The following is a 17,312-nucleotide window of genomic DNA, read 5'->3' on the forward strand; positions in this document are numbered from 1 at the left end:
TTTGGACCAATGCAAATAAGGTAATGGCTGGGAACAAACCTCCTCACCTAGAGTAGCAGCTCTCACCATGGGCTTCAAAGACCATATTGGCTTGTTTTCAAAGGGATGTCAGTCTTCAGCAATTCCAATTCATTTTCTACCCTACTGCAAATACTTGCCCCAAATACCCTTTGGTGAATGGTAATGCAATTCAAATGACATCTAATCAGACTATTCTTCTCATAATTGATCTGATATTTGCAGGAACTTTTCTTAATCTTTGAGGATGCTTTGTAGCAAGGACTCTGCCTGTCTGTTTGAATTAAATATGAGAAATGGAAATATTAGCTTTTAGATAACAACAGATTAAAAATCAGAAATTAGATACAATGCAAATGATGGTTCCCTTTTTAATTTGTTTCTTTGAAAGGGAGATTTTTATCATGGTGCAAACAAATAAAACTTGCATATGTAATTAAACACATTATGTAAAACTAGCCTATCTTTCCAAATTGTTTCCTCTTAATGAATTGCAAACGTGTGTATTTGCTTAGGGTATCTGGCCTGAAAAGTTTAAAATAAGAACTGCACAGTTTTTTTTTTTAAAGTTCAAGATTCTCATGGCACAGACAGGAAAGATGTAGAAGCTTGGTTGAAATTTGCCCTTTGTCATAATAATTTTTTTCAATCTAGAAAGTGGTAGATATTTTAACCTTCATTTAGTTTTTAAATGATCTTCATGCTGATGCAGGAAAATGGATGTGTGGGGTGTGACGAGGGCCGTGTCCCAGGTCTCAGTTGAGCCCCTGGGATGTGCCCCGCCAGGTGTGGGTCCTTGGCTTCAAGAGGAAATAATTCAACGGTGAGCCACAGTTGGGTAAAGGTAGGTTTATTTAGAGACGTACATACTGCATATAGTGTAAGGCAAGAGAAAGGCAAGGAAAGAGGTGTGCGTGCTCAGGTTAAAGTAAAAGTAGGTATACACTCCATAGACAGAGTGCGGGCCGTCTCCAAAGGGGAGGGAGCAAAAGGGCTGCTAGGTGTGGTGTTGCCAGTTTTTATGGGCTCAGTAGCTTCACAGGCCTACAAGTGGGACCATTCCAACTGCCCTGGGGAAGGGGCTGGGATTCCCAGGAACTGGGCCACCGCCCATTCTTTGGCCTTTTGCGGTTAGCCTTGGGGCTGTCATGGCACCGGCAGGCATGTTATTTATACCCTGTTACAATGCGCATATAATGAATCTCAAGGTCTACTAGAAGTCAAAACTCCCACTAACTTAATCCTCAAGGCCAACTGGGAGTTGAATCTTCCACCATTTTGGTGTTAAATTGCTGTCATTCCTGGAGTGGCTATGCCCTGGTCCCTTCTATCCTGTCTCAATGCCAGTGTTTTTCTTTCAAATTGTACTCCCACCCCTACCCCCCACCCAGGGATATTGGAGATGAGAAGATGGAGCTCAGGATGGTGCAAGGCAGTAACCTCAGTAGGGTGCAGGGGAGGAAAAATACCTCCCTCTACCCTTCCAGGTTCTTGGCTGAGGTCCCCCCACCCCCACCCCATAATAAAAGCCAGATTAACAGGAGAAAAACAAACAGAAGTTTAATAATGTGTTTATGTCCTGTATACACGGGAGAGAACCAGGAAAAGTGAGTAACTCCCTAAAATGACCTAAGCCACTACCTTAAATATCATCTCCAGCTAAAGACAAAAGGTGCTGGGGTTGGGGGCAGCCAGTTATGGGAGGTGACAAGGAAAAGCCTGGTAAACAAGGGTAAGGCTGTAGTGCAGATTTAAGTCCTTGCCTTTTCCATTGATAAAAGTTTCTAGACATTTAGAATCATCCTCCTCTTTCTGGGGGGGTGGGGGCGGGGGAAAGAGAGAAAGAGAGAGAGACCCTTACAAATGGAGATATCCCTTAGAAATGCAAATATCTCTTACAAAAGGGTAACTTCTACTGGGTTTTCAGAGTTTCACCTGTGTCTGTTGTTTCTTAAAATAACCAGCCTAAAATAATCTTTATGCCAAAGAGGTATATTTTGGGGTGACTAAGTCTGGTCCCCTTCAAGGGACATGTCCTCGATGACAATTGATGGTAAACTCACTTCCGGCACCCTGACCTCATTCTCCTGTTGTTCTCTCTCGTGTTTAGTGATGCCAGGAAAGAGGTGGTTCTGGCTTAAAAGAGGGAAGAGGAGGCAGCCGGCAGACAGACAGGCACACACACTGACACACAGACTCAGAGTTAGGTAGAGCAAGGCAAAATGAGAGAAAACAGAGACACAAATAGGAGAGAGAAGGACAAAGGAAAGAGAAGATGCAGGAAAAGGAAGGAGGGGCAGAAAGAGAAGTGGGGGTCGACAGAGGGGAGGAAGGATGGGGTGAATGAGCCAAGGAGAGAAGAAGGAAGCATATACTGGGGAGGATACAGAGTATTAAAAAAGGGATGCAAAAAAAATCAAGACACCTTGATTAAATAGAGCCAGGAGACCAGAAGGAGGAGCGCTCATGCCCTGCAAGGATAGCAGAGCCAACAGGAGGAAGAGAGAATCCTCTTCTTTCCTGGCAAAGACTCAGCCAGTGAACACCATGGACGCTTTGTTTACTATGCGCTCCCGACTTCCTTGCTCCCTGTGAAAGCTTTCTCGTTTCTTTGCTGTGGGGGGACTTGACCAGGGCTCACCTTGGCTGCAGATCCTAAACTGCAATTCTCTGCTGATCCCGGATAAACCCATCTTTCCTGGAAGAGGTATCTGGCTGTCTCCTTATTTTAGGTCAACAGAGACAACAGGCCCCAAATGGAGTCATTCGTGTCATCCCACGGTCAGCAAACCAAAACTTAACACCTAACCTAACTGCAGTTTCAGCCTCTCCTAGGAGTAGGATTTTAAAGCAATAGGTCTGGAGTTTCCTGATCAACACTGACGAGGTCATGATTGACACCCCCATGCTTCCCGGAAAGGAAGTGGACTTTGTCTAAAATAATCCTTTCTTTTGTTTGTAATTTTCTTGTTCCCCTCCTTGCGGTCTTTAAAAATCTTCCATTTTGGTATGTAAATCTTTTTAAAAGCTAAAATAAGCCTCTTGCCGGTTTTACAACTCAGGAATGTTTCCTTAAGGACCTGAGAACCACTTCTTTGAAATGTAATCATCGAGGAAGAATGTGCCCCATCCTCCAGTTTCCTGGGAAGATGGGACCGCAAGCGGCAAACTACTTCCGGTCGTAGAGATGTGATAGAATTATTTATTTTAAAGGACATTAATAACACAGGTGGCCATCCCAATTACCAAGTAAATTTTGAGTAAAGAAACAAAAATCCAAACAAAGCAAAAGCCTTTCATTTTGTACAGCCCCTTGGAACACCTTTCTCCTTGCTAGATGCGAGGCTGCTCAACTCAGACATTGTTGAACAAAGCCAATTAGATCCTCATATTTACTTAGTCGAATTTTGTTTTTTTAATGAGAGAAGAGAGTAATAGACACAAAGAGAAAAGCAGGGGTCATCCCCCTTCAGAATAGAATAAACACAGCTGTACATTAAAAGACAAAACCAAAGCAAGACAGAGCCTCTCTCCTCTGGGCCGTCTGTGAGCCTCATGATCAGGGACATACGCACGACGTGAGTATGAGGACCAGTCCCAGCAGAAGTAAACAGAAGGCTACCGCGGGCTCAGTGCTGACCGTCCTCACACCTTGCAAACCCTCCATCACCCTGTCGCTGTCTCCTTGCTTTGGAGGGCTGACCTCCCCTTCCCTCATCTTGCATGTTTTTAGCTCCCAGACTGGAAACTTCTCTGGCTGAGCTTTGGCAGGTGACTTCATCTTCTCCGAGAGTCACATTTTTTCATCTGCTAGTAGGAATGACGTTGGCACCTCATGTGCTGGATGCAGTGGATGTAATACTGAGTGTGCCCGACTCATAGGTTTATCCCTAGAAAAATGATTGCTCAATAAATGTTGGTGTCCTTCTCCATCCCCCCACCTCTCCTCCTGTTGCATGCGTTACTCTCTCCTGAGTCTGTTCTTTAATATTTAGCACAGCTGTGGAATTTTAATGATTTAAAGCTGCAGGGGGCTAATGTTACAAAAGCTTAATCTTAAAAGTGTCTTATATTCAAAGAGATTTGGAGAGAAGGGCAGACAACTTTTGAGTCTGCTTCTTTTCCTCTTCTCTAACAGTCTACCCTCCGTAGCTTCTAAGGACAGTACATCGGGTGGTGACTTTCCTGTTTTATCTTTTGTTATTTCTCTAGACTCAACTAATTGATTTTGAATATCCCCCCATGTCCTCAAATTCCTCTTACAAGAACTCAGTCTTCATTCTGTATAAAGTTTGGAAAACTTCGAATCTCAAGGTGCATCCCAAACTTATAAAATGAGAAGAATGAGGTCCCAGAGGAGATAATTGTGACTCTTTCTCTTGTTATCATTGAAAGAGACTGAACCGTGGAGAAGATGGATAAGCTATTGAAATAGTGGGGCTTAGACAACTCTTGTGAATTCTTCTGTCAACTCAGGTTTCAACCAGGCACGAGGTGCTGTTAAAAGCCCATGATTTGGCTGATGCCAAATTACTGACATCATCTCCCAAAGTTCTCACTACCTCCACATGTCCTGTGTAATTTCAGGACCCTGTGAGCTATAGCAACCAGGGTGATGAACTCTGTTGCTGATAAGCTGATAATATGCAGTTTTCTTTATGGACGATTTTATGTGTCGTATCTCTCATAACCAGCCTATCAGTTCTTTGTGAGTAAATGCTATTTGTTTTCATTGCTCCTGTGCTTTCCACAGAACCTAGCAGCTTTTCTAAGAGCCTATGAGGGATTCAATAAATACCTGTTGATTGACAGCTGATAACATCCCTGCTTTGAGGTCTAGAAGCTCTGCGTGCAAATGAGTTTTGATGAGATTCCTGCAACTCTCCCCTCCTCCCCCCCCCCCCCCAAAATTGTACATAATGTTCAGGTCTCTTCTGATTGAAAGTATTTTAAAATGGTGTAATTTTCACCTTGCCTTTCACAGCCCTTATGACAGACCTATTATCTGAGCAGGCATCTACCTGTATTCAGGGTATATAACAAAAGAGTGGAGCATAGGACTTAGATTTTTGTTTCAACCTTGTATTTATTATCTGTTTGATGAACCGAAGGTGTAAATATCTACAAACTAAAGGTTGGTTCCAAAATTCAACACTTTTAGGGAGAAATTAATGTCTGGTCTTGTGCATTCTGGTAATTTTCCAAGAATATTAAACTTGAAACATTCTCTCCAAGGTTCCAGGTATCTAAGCTATTTGAAAGGAATTGATATGTGTGTGTTAGGGAGGGCACGGTCTCTATTGTGAAGCCTAACTCTGTGTAATGAAAAATCAAGTTTGAATATTAAAAAATTTAATTCAGCCGTGGCAGAAAATGGAACTCGCTACCCAGCTGTGGTGTGCTGCTAATGTATACTGATAAGATTTGGGGATGAGAAATATTCTCTGGCCTAACCCAGTGATTCTTTTGTTGCCAAACAGAGACTTTTGAGAAGCAATCCTTGTCTAACCATTCTTAACGTGCAGTGCATCTGCTCTGATCCTGTCTAAATAAACAGTTTGGGTGCATAACTGGCGTTGTCCCAATCAGCTTTGTTCATGTTGCCGAGCCGTCTTATGGTAGGCAGCTGACTCAGAAATTGAGTTATACAGCATGCATCTTATACTGTGACACATGGCAGTGACAAAGATCAGGGACTTTTTTTTCCCATAAGGAGAATACCTCAGCTGGGTTAAGCTGTTATAATAAATATAGCAATTTGAGATGCATGAGAAAATCAGAGTTAATGAGGCTTGGAATCATGTGGAGAAAATGCAGTTGCTGATGTGATAGGAAAACACATATATGCGTGTAAGCACAAGCTCTTAAAACCCCTCTTCTTCTCCTTTCTTGATTCACCACCCAGAGATAAAATGAAGCTACACACCGAGTTATATTCAATTCACAAGCACCTATTGTTTAAATTTTTAATTTGCTTCTATGAAATAGAGAGCTACTGTTGCAATTTTGTTGCCAACACAATCATCTGGTTTTTTTTTTAAACATTATCTATACAATTGGTTTAATATACTCTTTTAATCAACAGAATAAACCCATTATTCTGGTATCATCATGAAATGTTCACCTTCAGAATTATCCCCTTTAGAAATGTCCACAAAAACATCCACTTGTACAGACTGGAATTCCAAGACACAGTGGCTGGTTGACAACGCAAAAAAGTAATTCATGGATTTATTGGGTTGGTTTTGCTTACAGGACTATCAAGATACTGGTTTGATTTAAATTTTCGGTACATTGGCATGTTGACATCATGTAGAATTTTAGTAGTGGTGTGTGCTGGGTCCTACTCCAGAACCATTTTTGGATTTATTCTGTTATATACTCATTCTGGGGGTGACTTCAGCACTCTTGGAGGGCAACCCCACTTATTACTTTGCAATTGCTCAGCTGTTTTACCAGCATCTATAAAGGATTGGTTGATTACATTTAACATATGCCCATAGAGGGAATGACTTCAGTGTCAACTTTACTGATGTTTTAATCCGCCATTTTGAAATAGGTTACCCTGTACCATTTTTCCAAAGGCACAGATTTGTAATTTTTAATAGATGTTGTCTTAGCTCCCACACTATATTGATGTGGTATTTGGGTGATCAGGGCTCAGTTTTCTCAAGTCATTATGGCTGACGATCTAACCTTTCTGTTGAGGCACCCAGGGGATATATATTACGGTTTCAACAGTTTAATTGGGATACCAGTAAGTCTACGGATCAATGGGAGAAGGGGAAGATGGAGATAGAGCGGAAGAGAGAAATTAGCCATGCCTTCTGAAATCTTAGCTGACCATGCTAGACGATTAGAATTTTAAGATTAGAAAACTCTTTAATATCTTGTATAAACAGGGTTATTTAGGATAAAAAAATGAAGGCCAAAAAACTCAAAAATCAAAATCAAGGGAACCTGACAAGTGTGAGCATCCATTTCCCCATCTTTACCTCCAAGAAGGAAGATCAGGGTTTTGGTGTCTAAGTTTCCACTGAGGGGAAGTTATGCAGAATGATTCTTAAGGGGGATCTAGGGGAGAGGACTTTTTAGGGGTTGAGTAGAAAATTGCTGGAATCAGGGTGTTTTAGAAAAATTCCACATGACTAGGGTCAAGGGAGGCTAGGAGAGAGTTAGCTGGTCTTTTGTGTCGAGACGTCTCACGTCCAGTAATCTGCTGGTAGATGTTTAACCACTGGCTCCTTGAAAAATCGTGTATGCAAATACAGGAATAGATAAAATCATAAATTTTACTGATATAGAAGATGTGTAGCAGACAGTGTACTAATGATAAGAAAATATACAATCTACTTTATTGTAAACTCCCATATGATTCTTACAGAACATTTTCATTAGTTTTTGCTGAACCCGTATATCTGTCGTCAACTTATGATTGTAATTGACCAAGAAGCATAATTTTGATATGAATGTTGATTGCTTTTTTTTTTCAAAAGATGGAAGTGAAAAATTGAAGACATCATGTTATAACTTCACTTATTCATCAATGATGTGAGAAATTTCTTTGCTGAATTGGATGATAGTTTTGGAAACTGGAAGGGCAATTCCTCAGTTTTTACTCTGTGTGTGTTCTTCACAGTGTCATGGCTGTAGGCACGGTACACTTAAGTTTAATCTGCACTGTGAACATGTTCCTTCTCCATCACTTTCTTAAGTCTAGAGACCCACAGATTTATGGATATCTGATTTGTAGCATTTGTAAATCCTCCCACTGTCTTTGCCTTCAAGCCTTGGATGTGGGGACACTGAATGAGGAGTTGGGAAGAGAAGTGAAGTAGCCCACAGTCATATGGTATTTGCATCATACAGATGAAATAGGCATAAGTAAACTCAGCATCAACGATAGCAGAGTGCAGTGAAATATTAGGTAATGATGATCTTTGTATATTTGCTACCTTTGTTTTTAACACAAAGATTATATTATTTACTTTTTAATCATGTTCATGCTTAACAACCAGCTTGCGAAATTCCTGGAAAGCTAATCACCAGCTCTTGCCAGCTTATTCAAGCCAGTTCCGGCACGCCACTTCCCAGCCCCCGTCCCTGAGCTCAGACGGGCATATATACCTCGTTTTACCTTTCTGTCTCTGAACCTCTCATGTACATGGGGTTCCTGTACATACGAAATTCAATTTGATATCCTCCTGTTAATTTATCTCATGTCAATTTAACTTTTAGACCAGTCAGGAGAGGCTAGAAGGATAGAGGAACATTTTCTCCTTCCCTGACAGCAGTAACTAGGATCAGTGAAAACCAGAGATCTTTCCTGAGTTTGAATCTGGCCTGTATATAACCTGCCTTCTCCCTAAAGAATCACAAGCCTTCTTTTTTGAAGAAGAAGAAAAGGACTCAGCAGCTCTAACCTTGGAATATGTACCTATCTGATCAGGAGATGCTTGGAGTCAGACTGAATTCCACTTAGTAAAATAAAAGTAATGTGACCTTTCTTACACCAAGTATGACAGAGTAGAATTCATACCCACTAAACCCACCACGATGTTTTAGATTGAGGACAGCCACTGAATACCAAGCACGTGCTGAGAAAGGGCGTAGAGCATTATAAGACTTTGAATAAATCAACTGCGATTCCAGGTCCTACTACCCAATTCTAAACGATTTCAGCTAAGTTGACTATAAAAAGATTTCATTGGAGTTGTAATATTGTTTTTACGCGCTGCATATACCTGCCAGCAGATAAAGAACAAAACCTGAAAGCTACATTGAAATACAGTTGGTTAAGGAGAGTCACAGACGGAGGAAAGGGAGAAATGGATGAAAGGGGAAAACGGCTATTATTACTTTTTAATAGAATGTAGCCCTCTTAAATCTAGGCAGGAAGATTGAATCACACTAAAGTATTTATTTCTTCTCAAAAAGTTCAAATTTTCTAGTTAAAAATGTCACAGTTTTTTTTTTTTCCGCTAAGTCTCGAGTATCAGAGTGTATCTGTCCTTTAAGTATAACTATTAATAGGGAAAATTCTAATTTTCACTTGTCGTGTCATAAAATTTTTCCATGACTCTGAGGATCCTGCTATTTCTACTGAAAGTTTACACTGCTGGACATAGGGCATTTTAAAATTTACTTTTAAATGCCTCACCATTCTATTAACACACACATTAAAATTCGGAGGCAGTTTTATAGTAAAGTCAGAGGACCATAAGACTACAGGAAGTCCTAATGTAAAGCTAAAACAAGTTGAATATTCAATTGAAATGGTTATTTGTCACCCAAAGTCCCAGATTATTTTAAATGATCTTAACTGGCTAATTGGATTTACCTAATCGAAAGATTTTTTTTAAAACCATTTATTCAAACCAGCTTGTACTTGTACATAAGTGAATTCAGGCATAAATAAGCCACCTTAACATTAATTATCTAGTTTTGTCCAATTTAGATGTGGGATGTTTAATAGTTTATCCTGCTGTTGGCACACAATTGAAACCTGATCTACACACTGTAATATTATCCAGACCTAGAAGACTTTTTATTATATTTTAAAACATTTGTTGTTTTGAAGAAGCTTTTATTTGGGAATAATTCTAAATTTGCAGAAAAATTGAAAGGGGAGTACGGACATTTCCTGCATACCCTTCACCAGCTTCCCCTGATGTTAACATCTCAAGTAGCTATTGTTAGCTTGTCAAAACTGAGAGATGAATTTTGGTACATGGCTATTAACTAAATTCTGGACTTCATACTGATTTCACCAACTTTTCCACTCATATGCTTGTTCTGTTCCAGGATCCAGTCCAGGATCCCACATTGCACTTAATCAGCATGTCTCTTTTGTCTTTTCTGGTCTGTGCAGTTTTCCATTTTCTTTGTTTTTCATGACCTTGACAGTTTGGGGCAGTGTTGGTCAGGAATTTTGAAGACTCTCTCAGTTTGGCTTCTCCGACATTCCTTATGTGTTAGGCTGGGATTATGATGTTTTGGGATGAATTCCATAGAGGCAGTGTGTCCTCGTGACATCATATCCGGGGTGCATGATAAGAACATGACTTATCAATGGCTGTGTCGACCTTGATGGCTTGGATAGGATGGTACCTGCTAGGTTTCTCAGGTGTAACGTTCCTGTTTTCTCTGTCCTTACTCTGCTTTTAGGAAGTGAGTTACTAAGTCCTGCCTACACTAGAGGTGATGGTGGTAATAGGAGGGGAGGTTGTGGAATTAAGCTTATCCCCTGGATGGGGGAGTATCTACACATAATGTTTTGGAATCCTGCTGTAAGGAAGATATGTCTCTTTTCCCTTGGGAGGAATCTTAAAGTAAGAGTTCATAAAGTCATCTGTGAAACGGTTAAAAGTGACTAAGTTCACACTTATCATTTAAACTTTTCACAATTTAAACATGCTCATTCATTTTAGAAGTAACAGAGACTAAGAAAAATATAGCAGATAGGATCTAAGTGTCCTGATTCTCTGTGTGAAGGACCTCATGAAAAAAATTCCCTTAACCTCTACAATCTTCAGTCTCCAAAGTGTTTGATTGCACGTCCCATATACAACGAGCATGACTTCAGTACATGTTCATTCATGTATAAATCTTATGTATGCATTACGAAACTGATGTATTATGTACATTGGGAAATGTGTAAAACTAAGTTTAAAGGATGTGCTAAAAGTCTAAGTATAAATAGAACAGTAATTGCTAATATATGAAGGCTTCATGTGTTCCAAGCATGTCCTAAACGGTCTTGCATTTTTAATAAGTTTGATCCTAACAGAAAACCTATGAAATCAGAGCTATTATTACTTTTCACAGACGAGGAAATTGAGACAAGAACCATTCATTCAGTGCTTTGCCCACAGTCACGGAATTAACAAGGGACAGAGTGGGGACCGTCCCTGGGTGGCCTACATAGGAGCTTTGCCAGAAGTTGTTGCATTTCTCTTCCCAGCGGGCTCCGACCTGCGTGCACTTTCTGCTCCGGATTGCGTGCGAGACACAGTTGAGATCATTGTTACATGTGCCCAAGGCATAATTCAAGACCTGCCCTGATTTACTTCTTTGCATCCTGTGTGCTGGGTTTGTCCTGGGCTTGTCTGTGCTGCGTTGCCCGTTTTTCCACTGAGGCTTTCTGGGAATGAGGTGGACTCTTTTCTCTGCCCTTGATAGGGACACAGTCATGGAAGTCGTGGAAGCTTCTCTTTCTTGGCTTTGGGAACAGCTGTCTCTTGCTGCCGCCTTTTCTCTAGATCATGAACCCGTGGGAGGGATGTCTTTGTTCATTCATGAGTGCCTCCTGTGCCGCAGTGACCACCAGTTGATTTTACGCTGCGCGCTGGGAGGAGGGAAGGAATTGCTTCACTCCAGTGGTGGGAAAAACACCTATTTCTGTTTGGGATGCCAACGTGAAAATGATTTCATGGAAACTCAGCATTATGGAGGTTCTAGAAAAAACCTTTGCCTTGCCTTTAAGCGTATCTTAGGCAACAGTTATTTGGATTATTCTTGTTGAATCACCTCATGGGAAACATTCTGTGGGTTGCACTGATGCATAATTTTTTTTCTTCTTTTATAGAAATGTGTGTTGCTTTTGTCTGTAAAAGACAGACAACTGTTGGAGGTAATCTGGAACACATAGAAAATATAGAAAAGATATTAAAAAATATGTAACTCCTTTCATCTGAAGATAATTCTTATTAACAACCAATTGCATTTCCTTTCAGTCTGATTTCTGTATGAGGGGAATTCTTACACATATATATATGCAAATGTACATATATGTTATATATGCTTGCATTTGTACTAAAGTAGGTTATATTTTCTTTTCTTCTAGAAATAATCTGTCAACATTTTTTAATGTTAGTACATTTTAAAATCTGCTTTTGAATAGATTTATTAAACCCTTTTTAAAAAAATTTTTTTCAGTGGATGTTATGTTTATGTATTTTTCCTACTTTTCTTGGTTTGTTTCATTATCATCTCCCAGATTCTCAAGTTGAGCTATCAGTTCCCTGTATATTCATTTTGGTTATTAGTGGTAACATTTAGAGCCATGGCTTTGACTTGATTTCAGTTTTGGTCAAATGGTATAAATTTTATGTGCTTTATTTTTACTGAAATTATATTAAATGGTCCACAATTACGGTTTTGATATTCTCTTTTAATACAGAAATATTTTTTAGGGGGAAAACATGGTTGGTTTTTTAGACTTAATCTTTTAAACTTAAAAAAAACTTTATATTTTAGCACAGTTTTTGATTTATAGAAAAGATGTGAAGATTCTTCAGGGATCCTACACACCCCACATCCAGTTTCTCTGTTATTTTGTCTTAAGTTAGTGTAGTGTATTTGTCACAATTGATGAAACAGTATGGACACGGTATTATTTAAAAGTCTATTCAGATTTCCTTGGTTTAAAAATGTCCCTTCTCTGTTCCAGGACCCCAGATAGGATCTTACATTAGATTAAGTCATACTTCCTTAGGCTTCTATTAGTTTAATAATTTCTCATACTTTCCTTGTTTTTAATGACTGTGAACATTTTGAAAAGTACTGATCGTGGAGAATATCTCTCAACTGGAATTTGTCTGATTTTTTTTCTCACAATTAGGCTGGGTTGATGAGCTGTTGGAAAATAGTCAGGGCTTTTTTGCTGTCTTTTTTTTGCCATTCTAGTAGGTGTTTGGTGTATCTCATTCTTTGAATGTTCATTTATCCCTAGTGATATCTTTTCATACCTTATTTTCCATCTATCAGTCTATCTATTGAGCTATCTCAGCACCTGCCTAGCTATCACCTATATATTTATCATCATCTTTATTGTCTGTTCAGGTCTTTTGCACATTTATTAATTGGGTTGTTTGTTTTTTCATAATTGAGTTTGAGTTCTTTGTATATTTGGCATCTGTCTTTTGTTAGATATGTATCTTGCAAAAGCTGTCTCCTAGTCTGTGGCTTGTCTCTTCATCCTCTTAATAGCATTCATAGCACAAAAGTTTTAAATTTTAATAAAGTCCAATTCATCACATTTTTTTTTTCATGGATCATGCTTTTGGTGTTGTATCTGAAAACATCATTAAATCCTAGGTCACACAGATTTTCTCTTGTTTTCTTCTAACTGTTGTAATAGTTTTACATTTTATATTTTGGTCTATGATCCACTTTTGAGTTAATTTTTTCATAAAATTTAAGGTCAGTGTCTAGGTTTTTCTGTGTATAGACATAAAGCTATTTATTGAAAGATGATTCTTTCTCTGTTGAATTTCAATTTAACCTTCTTTTAAAAAGAATGATGTTTATTGTATTTTGGTCAGATATCAATGATAGTTGATGTGCCTTTTTGTTTTTTAAATATTTTGAGACTTCCTTCATGGCTGTATACGTTTCTTTTTACCATCCTCAGCTATATTCTTTGTAGGCTGCAATTGCAACCCTTGAAACGTTATTAATTATATGATTTAAATCATCAAGATCTTATTAATATTTTACCTGCTTTCTTACTTGTCAAAACTCACAGCTTCTGAGTATTAAATTATTTCAGACCATTTCTCCTGTATTCTAAAATTCTTTATCTATGTTGATGTTTTATGATTTCCTATCAAAATTTCATGAACATATTTTGTTATTGTCTCCCACCTGTGTTCATCGTTGTAAGTTGCCTATATCACGTCTATTGTCTTCTTTTTTCCTCCTAGTAGAATGCCAGTTTTCTTTGGGAAGGAAATGGGTTCATTCTGAATGGAAAAACAAAAACAAAAACAAAACAAACAGCCTCTGTAATTCCCAGCATCCCTTGAACTTTGGGGTGGCTTTGTGGTAAATACCAGGCCAAAAAATATAAGCCCGATGTTGGCTGGGTCTTGTAGACAACTGTTCTTTCCTAGTCTGTGTACAGTCTTTTGGTCCTGGCCGCTTCTTTCCTCATTTTTTTCTGAAATGCACATGAGATGGAGCAGCTATGCATTACAAACATAAGTTCCTTTCATTCTAAAACGTTATCTTCTGTTTTTCCTATTTTAAAATTTCATCTTCTTATTCTTTCTTACAACCTCTTGCCATTGTGTGTGTGTGTGTGTGTGTGTGTGTGTGTGTGTGTGTGTGTGTATGAAGACAGACACAGAGGACAGAGAAGAGGGGAGGGGAGGGGGGTAGGGAGCAGAAAAGTGGCAGAGGAGAGGGTGGAAGAATTTGTTGGATCTGCCCCTATGCTTTTTGATCTTTCTCTTTAAATTCCATCCCCTTTTAAATTTCCCCTGAGCTCTGCTAGAATTTCACAGGCTTGCCTTCTTTCTCACAGACTTGTTTGTTTGTCATCTTTAATCTGCTCTCCAGTAGATAGGAAATCAGCATCTAAAGCAGTCTGTATTTTAGCAGTTGATATGGCATGAAAGCATCCAGCTTAAGAGTGCAACCTCAGGGATCAGAAAATTGGGTTCCAATCCCAGCTCAGCCACTAGTGATTTTACCTTGAGCAAAAAAACCGAACTCCTACTGCTTGTTCTCCCATTGGTAAAATGCATATTAAAATGGTACCTCTTAATAAGGTTTGAGGAGCATTAAATGAGAAAATGCATACAAAGTCTCAAAGATGTACTGACATGTATTAAGTCTTAATGACATTTTTATCCCATATTGTTATCTATAATTATCAATTTATTGCTTTGTTGAGTAGTAATTGAAAAGTGAAGAGAATCATAAAGCTTTAATGCTTTGCAAAAAATAGTTAATTTTTTCTGATAAGATCAAATATTAAATATTACCACTGATTAAAAACATAGTAAGGAGAGGGAATAACTTAGTGGCAGAGTGCATGATTAGCATGTACGAGGTCCTGGGTTCAATCCCCTCTGTTAGAATAAACAAACAAACTAACTAATAAATAAACCTAATTACTACCACCCCCCCAAAAAATTAAAAAACAAAACTATAACATAATAGTCACCAATACTTGTACACCAATGTCCATACCAGCACTGTGCACAGTAGCCAGAAGGTGGAAGTAACCCAAATGTCCATTAACAGATGAATGGATAAACAAAGTGTGGTATATACACACAAAGAAATATTACTCAGTCTTATGAAGGAATGAAGTTCTGATATAGTCTACAACATGGATGAACCTTGAAAAAACATTGTGCTAAATGAAGTAAACCAGACACAAGAAGACAAATACTGTCTGATTCCACTGATATGAAGTACCTAGAATGGACAAATTCATAGAGACAGAACGTTGAATGGTAGTTGTCAGGGGCTGAGGGAAGTGGGGAGTAGGGAGTTACTGTTTAATGGGTACAGAATTTTTGTTGATGAAAAGTTCTGGAGGAACTGGATAGTGGTGATGAGTTAGTTGTACAACATTGTGAACGTACTGAATGCCACTGAATTTGTACTCTTAAAAACGGCTAAAACGGTAAAATTTATATTATGCATATTTTACTATAATAAAAAAAAAGACAAACAAAAACCCTCCAAAACATGGAGCTCCAATTATCATTTGAATGTTTTAATTTTTGCATCTGACATTGAATGCCCTGCAGCTATGAAGTCTGTGTAAATTAACCTACTATCAGGAAACTGCGAATATGTCAAATGTGCTTTATTATTTGATGTCCCTACAGATTCTCGTGCCTTTGGAGAGTCATTTGCCATATTTAAAAGTAGATAATATAAGAGGTAGGGATGGAGGGGGTCGTGAGCAGCTCTGACCTGGGAAGGAACTCTCCTGCCCTCAAAACTTCCGGGAATTCACAGATCCTCACTTTCAAAAGCTCACTACAGAGTTCATCTTCATTAGGCGCTGTGTTTGGCTTTCTTACTGATTTCCTCCAGCCTGAATTGTTGTCCACTGTGAATTAAAATGCTCTTGTGTGGATCAAAGTAGGAAATTTTATCCTTAATTAGTATGAAAAGAACTTGAAACATCATAAAGCTGACATGCTATACATTCCGGGATTTAATCACATTTTCCCGTGTCTGTAGATTCAGAAATCCAAAAATACTACATTAATAGGATTCTGAAGCTCAGGTCTGCTGAGGTGACAGGGAGATACCCTGCCATTAATGAACAAAAGGCAATGCTCATAAAAATCTTCCTCTAATATCAGGAGACATGCTGAAGAGGGAAAGAGAGTTATTCTGGGCAAGTGCGTGGTTATGATTGGAAAAATTAAAAGAGAAAATTCAATCTCATTTTCTTTTGAAATATGTAAAGTAAGGCATTTTATTGGGAAAAGATTTAGCCAAATTTACATTTCAACCATTAGAAATGGCTTCCTATAAATGGTATTAAAGGAATGGAAAGCATCCTGCAAACTGAGTGGGTCAAATGTTTTATCAGAAAAGACTCTTTAATCAGTTGAACATTTTGCCAATTCAAGGTGAGGTGGGGAAGAGTCAAATTTTTACTTCTCTCACTGAGTTGATTCACTTGGCCATTTCCTGGGAATTATGCAGACAACCAATGTCCAGGTTAAATTTATAGTTTTATTAAAGATTTTGAGTGACGGCAAAACATTATGTAGCACCACTTGCACATCTGATAAAGTTAGTGATCTCACACGGATTCATGATCGATCAGTGAGTGTGTTTTGCATAGTATTTTATGATTCTTTTATTTTGATGGTAAATACTGACTTGAGTTGGGCCCCTTAAACCACTAGATTCAATTTCTCTACATTCTTCAGAAAGGATAAAAGGTAAGATGCATAGAAATCTTTTCCTATTAGCAAATAGGCTAGAATGAGAAAAGATGAAACACAAAGTACTTTCCTATAAAATACTCTTTGGCTTCTTTTTTTGCTAAAATAAAGCCCTTTTTAGGTTCTTGCCAGGTGAATCATGCCCACTGATCTGAAACTTTTACTTCTAAATACTGTACATAAATTATGTGATTGGGGAGTTTACTGGCATTCATTTGATCCAGTCTTTGCATGCAAAACAGTTGCTTTTCAAACTACTGACTATTAAACATGCGTTGCTAGGTACAAATAATCTTTGAATAACAGGCCTCATAGGGAATCAGGGCTAGAACACTTCAGCTGATGAGATGCTAGCTACCGTTTTTTAAAAAGAGGGCTTAGAAAAATTATGGGCAATGAGGTGCCATTCAAGTGTACAAAGAGCCACAGGCTGAACACACGAATGATTGACTCTTCTGTGGTCTCACTCACTGTGCAACTTTAAATAACAAAATGATTGGATGTGTTCTTGAGCTTCAGAAGCTACTTGTGTGGTTCGAGAAGGAGGGGAAGCCTTTTTTTCCACTGGGAGGGGTGTGATATTGA

The sequence above is a fragment of the Camelus ferus genome, chromosome 19, assembly GCF_009834535.1.
Source record: "Camelus ferus isolate YT-003-E chromosome 19, BCGSAC_Cfer_1.0, whole genome shotgun sequence".
Lineage (NCBI taxonomy): Eukaryota > Metazoa > Chordata > Mammalia > Artiodactyla > Camelidae > Camelus > Camelus ferus.